The following is an 11,328-nucleotide window of genomic DNA, read 5'->3' as shown; positions in this document are numbered from 1 at the left end:
AAGAACATTTTACTAGTGACGTCAAGTCAGCAAACCATATGCTCTTTATCTTAAAGCCATAGCTTTCATCTCGTGTAAAAGCTACCCCTCTCTCTCTCTCTCTCTCTCTCTCTCTCTCTCTCTCTCTCTCTCTCTCTCTCTCTCTCTCTCTCTCTCTCTCTCTCTCTCTCTCTCTCTCTCTCTCTCTCTCTCTCTCTCTCACAATCCCATCTCTTCCCGCCAGATGGCATAGCTAACATTGCTCAAAGCTAAAAATTGATATTACACAATCAAGGTAAATAACAAAGGAAAGGCATAGTCGATGGGTGCACCTCCCCTTTAAGTGCCACGAGATCTTCACCATGGGATCAATGGTCCCAAGTGAAAGATCGATCTGGACCATCGATCTACTGAAACTAAACTTGAAATCCCAAGTTTAGATTTTTCAAAACTAATCTATTCTGAGTATAGTTTTTACCGGCCACAAGGGGCCTAAGATTGGGATGCCCTCGCTTCACCTCAGCTTTAAGTGCCACGGGGTCCCAACCATGGGATCAATGGCCCTCATTGCAGAATCAAGGGCGCTCGCAGATCTCGATCATTGACGCGTAAAAACTAAACTCGGGATCTCGGGTTTAGTTTTTATGGTGGGGTCCACAAAAACTAAATTCGAGATCCCGAGTTTAGTTTTTACGCGTAGATCTATAGTTTTAAGTTTAAGTTTATGAAAAAACACATCTATGTCAAGAAAGTGCACGTAGGCGTGATGGCTAAGGACTTGGACTCTCAAGCTAGTGGTAAGGGTTCAAATCCCGATTTGGGAAGCGAGCCTCCCCTTTAAGTGCCAAGGGGTCTTCACCATGGGATCAATGGTCCCAAGGGAAAGATCGATCTCGACCATCGATCTACTAAAACTAAACTCGAAATCCCGAGTTTAGATTTGCCTTATCTTTCCCAACGTCAATTGTCAATGAATACAACCCCCCAATTCTAGGTCTCTAACATGCAATCGAAGGATTGAACCTCGATCTCTAGCGAGAAAGCCAACCCAGCGGTGCAGAATCTTGAGTCTCTTAGCCTACGCACATGTAGTGCAATAGTGGCAGCTTTTGAAACAAAAGTGCAGAAAGCCCACCACGGATCCACCAGAGCCCCACCGCGCCCATACGCATAGCCATTGGTGCACTCACTGTCACCATTGCAATGTCATGGTGGACGCCTAAATGGTCACCCTCGGTGGAGAGCCATTTTGTGGAGAGAAGAGGCGTGATTAGTTGTGACACCTGACAACACAACAAAGGGAGTTGACCTTGCACTCGAGGGCGGTTGGAGCTCTAGCATGTGCGCGGACTCTCTGTAGGCAATCAATGTTCGCCCTTGATTGGCTAGCCACTGGCACCAAGGCATGTGTGTAGGCTCTCTCCGTTGATAGCTAACTTTTCACTCGCTGTATCATTCTTTTAATGATAATAGAATAAGGACTCGCACACCTCTGCAAAAATTTCCATAGGAGCTCACCCACATCTTGTTGTATTTTTTCTCTCTCTCACTCATGAATAAAAGGATTGTTGAGAGCATATAAGAAACACATAGTCTCACGTCCAACTTGCAAAAACAACAAAAACAAAATTCAAACTACCACTTCTATGTCATATGGACTCTAATTTTGGGGGGCATCAGTGATGTAGCATAACACCAATGGATTTCAGTCACATCTTAAGAATTGTCAATCATGTGGTTAGTGACCCAAGCTTAGCTATGGCAAGTCTTATCTGGTAAATAAGAGAAAAGGGTAAGAAGTCTAATTCAACCCACAATGTTCATCACATATCTCCAATCTTGCATCGCTACTTGCCCCTCTCAATCCTTGAGCAAGGCGACGTAACCCTCGCGAGTAATAAGATGCTTCTCCTTAACCCTACACTAAAATCACTCAATATTTCAACTTAAACATATACACAAATTGCCTCAAGGACATCTCAAGAAACAAGAATAGTGGTTGAGCACTTACACACTCGCTTAAGCAAGTATGCATTCAAGAAATATCCATTGATATGTTGGTCAAATGACTTAAACATGTGTCGCTCAACTCCGTGCCTTACAGACACAACACTAGAAGCAATGCTAGCACACAATATAAGAAACAATCTGACTCTGAGAAAGTACAAGGCCGTTGTTGAACAACCTAACAAGAAGACATCCATATGTGTGTTGTCAGCATCTGTTGTAGACAATATTGTTAGCCAACACCACGATAAATTCAATTGAACTGATGCAGGAAGTAGAGGGTCAATGCAAAATTGGGAATTTGCAAAATCTCTATAGCACATCAAGGAGAACCACATTTAGTACAAATGACACACATGAGTTTGGTTGCATACAAATACGTGATACCTCTCAACTGAGAGACTTTTTAGTGTAATTGACTGCTAGCACGTGGGTTCAAAAATATGGATACGACAATGGAGTGAGGCATATTTTCTTTTTTTTCCGAGGGGAAAAGAAAACTATTGGGTGAAATGGGCTTCGGTGAGTACATTAGAATGAGAGCAGGAAGTTTTTTCTCTAGATACACATTGTACAAGCCATACTTGCTTTTGATGTGCCAACTGAAACAAGCTATCATGATTGTAAACTCGATGAATAGCACATTCCTGCAAAGGGACATTGACAACTACAAGTGGACTCACAAAATGCATCTCTTCAAGATGCTGCCAGGCCATCAACAATGCCAAGTACTCCATCGTGGCATCGGAGAAACCTAAGAGATCTCATAGCAATTGTGGATGCATGGGGACTCCCACATTTGTTCTTGATGTTCATTGCTGATGAAGTTTCCCAAACTAGATGGGAAGAGATCATCACAATTGAGAAGCTTACTCAGGGCTACAATCCAAACTTAAATGGAACGATTGTACTGTAGAGTGTGCGGCCCTCTTCCATCAACTTTTGCACACTTTCTTGAATAGATACATCCTTGTTGAATGCAATATACTGGGTCGCGTAAAGCATTACTTGATGTGCTATGAGATACAAAATTGAGGTTCACTACATGCACATGTCATTCTATGGATCTCCAAACATGATTTGACTTGAGTTATGGATGAGATTACTGCATATATATCACCAAAACACACAAGATGGTCCTTCATTAGCAACAAAATCTCGTTATTACAAAGCAAATACACAGGTGCAGGGAATCCTTCAAAGTGATGGGAGAAGGAATGGTGTGCAAATATGGCTTTCCATTTGAACCGCAATATAGTAAAACTCCAACTATGGATCCTTCCACTTCTTGTTGGCTTTACTATCGACTTGGTTAGGAGCACCGCAATGTTGTTCCATATCATCCTACTGTCCCCCTTCTTTGGAAAGCACATATGAAAATTCAGAGAGTCACATATTCATCTTTATCACATTACCTCCTCAAGTACACCATGAAACTTGAACCCCTTGGTAAATTGAGCCTCTCTACAGATGATGTTGCAAGGCTTGGACTACATGGCCTCGACCAGGTGAAGCTCCGTCTTATCGCAGCTTCAATATTGTCGAAGCCAATCTCTGCCACATAGGTAGCAATCAACTGTCTAAAGATACCTATTATCACAAGGAGTGAACGTGTTGGATATATTGACTCGTCCTCTCCATTTTTCATCGGAGTTTACTATCTCGTAGCCAGACTATAGTCATGTATCCTATCAATTTATATTGTGCAAGACCATCGCATCTTGAACTTTCACATTCTATGAGTACCACAAAAAATACAAAATTCTTAAGCCCAACGAGCATTCAACTGCTGAAGGGTTCCGCGATGCATACAACAACATTGTTATCATGCTCCAACGTCTTGTGAGATTTACTGAATATGATCCAGGCCACCAAACAGAGGGGTTCTTCTTCAATGTGTTATTGCAAAATGTCCCCTTTAGGAATGAAGTGGAGCTTCTCTCCCCAAATAATACATCACTCCAAGCCACACACACACAGAGAGAGAGAGAGAGAGAGAGAGAGAGAGATTGCTTACACCCTAAGCCACTGCTCCTCCTCTGTATTGCATCAAGGCAGCGGCAGAAAACTCCCTCTACGTTGTGTTCAACACCGGATTCCTACAGACCGAACCTACACACACGTGCGCGCACACACACACACACACACACACACACACACACAGAGAGAGAGAGAGAGAGAGAGAGAGAGAGAGAGAGAGAGAGAGAGAGAGAGAGAGAGAGAGAGAGATGTGTGTGTGTGTGTGTGTGTGCCAAGACTAAAGATTAATAGCCTTGTCATACAACATTTAAAGAGAAGGTATGCCTTTCCATGGATGTGTTAATGGGCAACTTCTCCCGTTGTGGTCATCACAAAAATTTATGAGAGAAAAGCTGTGCTAACTTTTGCACACACACGCACACACACACACACACACACGCACACACACACACACACACACACACAGAAGGAGCTCTCTGCAATATTTTCAACAGTTTCAAAGTGAGGGAGAGAGAAAATCTTTGTGTTGGTTTCAACTATGAGATAGAGAGAGAGGGAGATAGAGAGAGAAATACAAAAAAGCTTTGCACTGGTTTCAGCTATAACACACACACACACACACACACACACACAAGATAGATAGAGAGAGAGAGAGAGAGAGAGAGAGAGAGAGAGAGAGAGAGAGAGAGAGCAAGAGAGAAAGAGAGAGATTAAGGAAAAACTTTAAATAGCCCCTGTTTTTATGTGAACATTGACAATAAAACTTTTGAAACAATAAGGACAAACTTGAAATAGTCCGTGATTTTATGTGAACATTGAGTTTTTTGACACTAAAACTTCTAGAAGTTTCCTATTTTGAGAGAAAGAGGGGGAGGAAGAGAGTTCCAAAGAAGTCCATTTTTGATGATGTAAATATGACATATTTGACTTTAACATGGAGTATGAAAAACAAATATATTCAGTGAAAAATAACTGTTAGTAGACTCTCTTTTTTTAGCATTTTAATAGAAAGCCTTCCTCGATATCTATTGTTTCGCATGTCCACAAGGACGCACTTCTACTTGTTCGATGTGTGATGGAAGTGAATGTTTGACTTGGCAATTTTTCGTCTTCCTCGGATTGGATGGAACAAATCAAAGGTAATAAATTCTTCTCATTATCTTCATTTTAGAAAACAATCATTGTCCCTCTAACACTAGAGGAAAAGCATAAGCCCCCCTTCAACATTGAAGGGGATAAAATTGGCGAAGGAAGGGCACATTCCCTACAATACTATAAATAATGTGGAGAAGCGTGCCAACTCCACACCATACTTATATGGTTTTTTTTCCCCTCACAGTACACAAGCATTTTGTGCACGGGGTGCCTACACAAAAGACATGCATTCAGCTCACATGATCTTCTTGGGTGCATTATTTGCACAATCTTCTGATGCAAATTTTGTTTTGAACCAAGGCACTTTCACCGTGAACTCCACCATTCTGTTGTGCCGTACATTAGCCGCCATGTGTGTACATGTCTGTCAAACCAGCCCGCTCTTCAACACTTTGCAGCCAACAGTGTTACACGCCACTATTCAAGTCTTTGTTTGAGTTTGTTTTCATTGCACATTACTTTGCGTGCTCCTTCTTGAGTGTGGAAAATTCTCGTTGCTTCGACATCAATCGTCTCCTCGATTGCAAATTCCATGGCTTTCCGTTCACATCCAATAGATCCCGTTGGCATCAATTGTCCGCTCGATTGCAAGTGCCACCATTGGGTCCATATAGTAACATCAAACAAGCAGTGTGATGAAACACATATATTCGGGATCAGTTGTACGCTCGGTTGCAAGTCTTGTGGAAGATTGTAGTCACATTTTCAATACCGCATCATCCATAATTGTAAACCTTAAATCACCTACACCACAAGTCATTTCATGTAGGTCGGCATCACTCACCATTTTGCTCACACGCACCCACATGCTTTCATTACAAACTTCCTGGAGACTAGCCTTCCATGAGCATACTCCCCATCAACCGTTATCCTTGTCTTCAATTGCCAAACAATGTCGATGGTCACCTCCACATGCCATATATATAGACACCTTGCCGTCACTTACTGTGCATGTTTCTTTCTACTCTAAGGTTGATTTGCTGACGTGCATTCTATTTGATGTTACTAGTAAAATGTTCTTAAGGATATTGTTTCATTGTTTTTATTTATAGCCTCAGTAACCATAAGGGCCAAATTCTAAGTTCACTGATGTTTTTTGTAGTGACAAATGCTTTCATGATCACATCAATAATTAATTGCACTGCCTGTAGGTAGATGGATCTTGAACAAGCACTTGGAAGTCAAGAAACATTTGCGCACACAATTGGTGCGGATAGTCAATGCCCTTACACTAGAAGATATTGCTTAAACATTGCAAGATGAGCAACGCTTGCAAGGATTACTGGATGAAGTGGTTCACTCAACAATCTCCAAGTTTGAGGGGGTAGATGTTGCCACCATATGGCACCTTCTACTCATTATAGTTGGCAACATGCCAACATGTGTTGCAGACATGCGTGGTGACTTGCCAAAGGTCATAGACATGGGAAAATTACAGCATTGGTATAACTGCTGGAAGGTTGAGAAAGAAAAATGCAATCGAGCACGGAACATTGACACGTAGGCCTTCTTCAGCAAGAAGCACCGAAAGGAAATTCTTATGGAAAGTGAATTTCTGTGATGAACTCATCGTGCTCTTTCACATTGGGGATTCCATTTGAAGCTATCAAGCATGGATGGAAGCTTGGATCATGCGCTTATGGAGTTACCCATGAATGCACTATAGAAGGAATTTATTTCCTTCCATCCAAGATCACGTATTGTTGCAAGGAATTCAAAGGCCAGGCAAAGGAACAATTTAAGTCTTTTACTTTCAAAAGCAGTGTTGACCTCAACCATAGGGGTATTGTGCATGCTCTTGCACACACTCATCAATCAACATGGATTCTTCAATTCCCTCATTTCAATGGCTCTTCCCTTAGCAATATGATGGAGTGCGTACCCGCACCTTACGGCAGCCTCAGTGAAGTTTTGGTGGCCCAAGGTGATGAAGGCAACAAGAAACCAACTGAACTTGAGCTACAACACTGCAAGATCACCATCAGAGTTGCATCGTCGTTGATTCATGCACTACTAACATTTGCCCATGATAATGGTGTTATCCACAATGACCTTCATCCTTGGAACATAATGCTAGACTTCAGTAGAGGAGGAACACCACGAGTGGGCATTATAGACTGGGGTCTTGCCTTGCAACCACCATTTGAGAAAAGGCCAACTAATATTCACAAGCGCAAAGATCACATTATGAGGCCATGGCAAGCTACTGAACTCTTGGATATCAAATCTCCATGTCCTTGGAGCAAGGCAACAGATGTATATGCACTTGTGTGGGTCATCAATCAACTTTGCATATTCTGCAAACAATTTTGCACTCACTATAACACTGACTTCATGGAGACTAGGACCTCTTTTGAGATCGAAGTCATTCGAACCATATAATCATATAGGGACTACCTTCACAACAACCCTTCTCAAAGAAAAACATTGACTGAATTAGACCATGAGCTGCAACGTCTTGACGTGCACTCTTAGTAGTGCTTGCGTCCCCTCTCTGAAATGAGTGTTTCTTTCTTCAACAATGTGTAGAGAACTCGTTAATTCTTCGAACCTCTTTTGAGCGATAGAAACACTATGCCTAGACTACTTGCCTTTGCCTTGTCTCTAAAATAGTCATATCTCTCATCAATAATAATTAGACAATTTATTATGGCTTCCAACGGTATGTTCAATTTCTTTGCCACTCATATTTGACTACATAAATTCTTGCTAGTTTCAAACATACTAATTTGTTTATATTGCATCCACAATTTTACGCAAACACAGACGCTCATAATGTCATTGTTGGCAGTTACACTTCATGCCAGTTGCAAAAGACGCCGACAACAGGCCACGTATCATGCCACGAGCAAGCGAAAGCAATTGCTCCACCCTCCCGCTTCTTCATGGTTCGACATACATGGCGTTCATGACGCATGGAAAGAGGAATACAATACCACAGCTCGTAATATTTCCATATGTGCAGCATGTGCCATTTGCAGCCTTTAAAAAAAAGAAGATGATCAATGTACGATCGTCCACAACACACGCACAAAGTTCGCAAATGCAACCTTGATACAGACAGCTACAACCCACAATATCACGATAAATTGGACTCATTGTTCAAGCTGTCGGAAGAGCCCATAAAAAAACAGTGTTGTTATCTTGCAACCCGAGTATGTACGAACGATACTGAATGCAAACCAGCTATTTGTTCAGCTCCTTAGTGTAATTGACGTTACAATTAGTGTCACCGCCAACAGCAAATGCAGTTGCAAAAGGTCTACTTGATAAAAGATCATTGGTTGACAATCCATTGATATGTTGGTCGGAGAACTTGAACATGTGTCGCTCAACTCCGCGCCTTACAGACACAACACTGGTAGCAATACTAGCACACAATATAAGAAACAATCAAATTCTACGAAAGTGCAAGGCCGTCAATGAACAACCTAACAAGAAGACATCCATATGTGTGTTGTCACCATCTGTTGTAGACAATATTATTAGCCAACATCGCGATAACGATCCATTTGAACTGATGCAGGAAGTAGAGGGTCAATGCAAAATTGGGATTTTGCAAAATCTATATAGCACAGCAAGGAGAATCGCATTTAGTACAAATGACGCACATGAGTTTGGTTGCATACAAATACGTGATACCTCTCAACTGAGCAAGCGTGCAATCACTTTTTAGTACAATGGACTGCCATCACATGGGTCGGAAAATATGGATATGACAATGGAGTTAGCCATATTTCCTTTTCCTTTTTCGACAGGAAAAGGAAACTACCGGGGTGAAATGGCCTTCAACGAGTACATTAAAATGAGAGCAAGAAGTTTTTTCTCTATATACACATTGTACAAGCCATACTTGCTTTTGATGTAGCAACTGAAACAAGCTATCATGATTGCAAACTCGACGAATAGCACATTCTTGCAAAGGGACATCGACAACTACAAGCAGACTCACCAAAATGCATCCCTTCAAGATGCTGTGAGGCAAATTATTTGATACAACCTACCATCAACAATGCCAGGTACTCCATCGTGGCATCAGAGAAACCTAAGAGATCTCATAGCAATGGTGGATGCATGGGGACTCCCACATTTTTTCTTGATGCTCACTGCAGATGAAGTTTTCCAAACTAGATGGGAAGAGATCATCATAATTGAGAAGCTTGCTCAAGGCTACAATCCGAACTTTAAATGGAACGATTGTCATGTAGAGTGTGAGGCCCTCTTCCATCAGCACTTGCACACTTTCTTAAATAGATACATCCTTGGTGGAAGCAATATACTGGGCCGTGTAAAGCATTACCTGATGCGCTACGAGATACAAAACCGAGGTTCACTACACGCACATGTCTATGGATCTCCAAACATGATTTGACTCGAGTTACGGATGAGATTACTGCATATATACCATCCGAAACACAAGATGGTCCTTCATCTGAGATACAAAATCTCCTCATTACAAAGAAAATACACAGGTGCAGGGAATCTTGCAAAGTGATGGGAGAAGGAATGGTGTGTAAATATGGCTTCCCATTTGAACCACAATATAGTACAACTCCAACTATGGGTCCTTCCACTTCTCGTTGACTTTACTATCGACTTGGTTACGAGTACCGCAATGTTGTTCCATATCATCCCATTGTCCTCCTTCTATGGAAAGCACATATGAACATTCAAAGAGTCACAAATTTATCTATATCACATTATCTCCTCAAGTACGCCACAGAGGTAGCAATCAACTGTCTGAAGATACCTATTATCACAAGGAGCAAACGTGTTGAATATATTGACTCGTCCTCGCCATTTCTTCAACAAAGTTTACTATTTCGTAGCTAGACTATAGTCATGTATCCTATCGATTTATTTGTGCAAGACCATCGCATCTTGGAACTTTCACATTCTATGAGTACCACAAAAAATACAAAATTCTTAAGCCCAACAAGGATTCAATTGCTGAAGGGTTCCGCGATGCATACAACAACATTGTTATTATGCTCCAACGTCTTGTGAGATTTACAAAATACGATCCAGGCCACCAAACAGAGGGGTTCTTCTTCAATGTGTTATTGCAAAATGTCCCCTTTAGGAATGAAGCGGAGATTCTCTCCCCAAATAATACATCTTGCTCTTACTTTATGGAGTGTAGGGTCTGTGGGTTGATTCTCAATGACGAAGACTTGGAGATGTACATAAATGAACACGCGCAACGCAATATGCTCATAGCTGAAAATGCAGGCCATACTCTAGGTCTGATAAAACAAAAATTCATCCTTACCCGAGAAAATCTGGTCACATCTACAACAGATGACCCTTCTTAACCAACAATCTCTCATACTTGTAGTAGAATGCTCCTGCTACTTAAGGAATCCCACGAGACCCACAACGCAATTCTCACTTCACAGCAGCAAATCATCTTTGAAAACATTTCAAGGCAAAACAGAGGTCTGTATATCATTACAGGCGTGCCAGGGTGTGGAAAGACGTTCCTCATCAAATACTTGACTTCAATCTTCATAAGAGACAATAAAAACATTATCCTCACTACATCCACAGGCGTAGCGGCTGCCCGTCTTAGTAGCTTGGCGACAACTGTTCACTACCAGTTCAAGATTCCATCATCAAAACAACATTACCCACATGCAATAAGCCCTGCTGACGAGAGATTCACAACCATTCTTAGTGCATATGTCATTATCATTGATGAAATATCAATGTTGACAAGTACAATTTTCAACATGATTGTTCGTCAAGTAGTGAACATCACTAATGGAACACTACTAGACCCATTTTGTCAGAAGCTCATACTACTATTCGGAGACCTTGCGCAATTGCCACCAATGTGCCACCGCCACACACCACTATGTCATCTATGCAACATACAACATTCGACGTACATCACTGCAACCACCACCCACAACATGACTTTCTTGGTTCGCCATGCAGCAGACCCTGTGTACGTTTAGTTCTTGAGCACAATTCGTACCAAGCAAATAGTAGAGACATTGTCACGGTGTGTAATTGGTGAGCCTCAACTCTTGAGGGCTATTGATGCATCTACCACAATAACATAGAGACATTGTCACGGTGTGTAATTGATGAGCCTCAACTCTTGAGGACTATTGATGCGTCTACCACAATAACATGCACACATAGAGAAGATGTCTACAAGTACAACACTTTGATTCTACAAAAGTCTTTTCTAGCATGCAA

This window comes from Adiantum capillus-veneris, chromosome 8, assembly GCF_014529385.1.
Source record: "Adiantum capillus-veneris isolate H3 chromosome 8, ASM1452938v2, whole genome shotgun sequence".
In the NCBI taxonomy this organism is placed as follows: domain Eukaryota; kingdom Viridiplantae; phylum Streptophyta; class Polypodiopsida; order Polypodiales; family Pteridaceae; genus Adiantum; species Adiantum capillus-veneris.
This window is presented reverse-complemented; position numbering follows the sequence as displayed.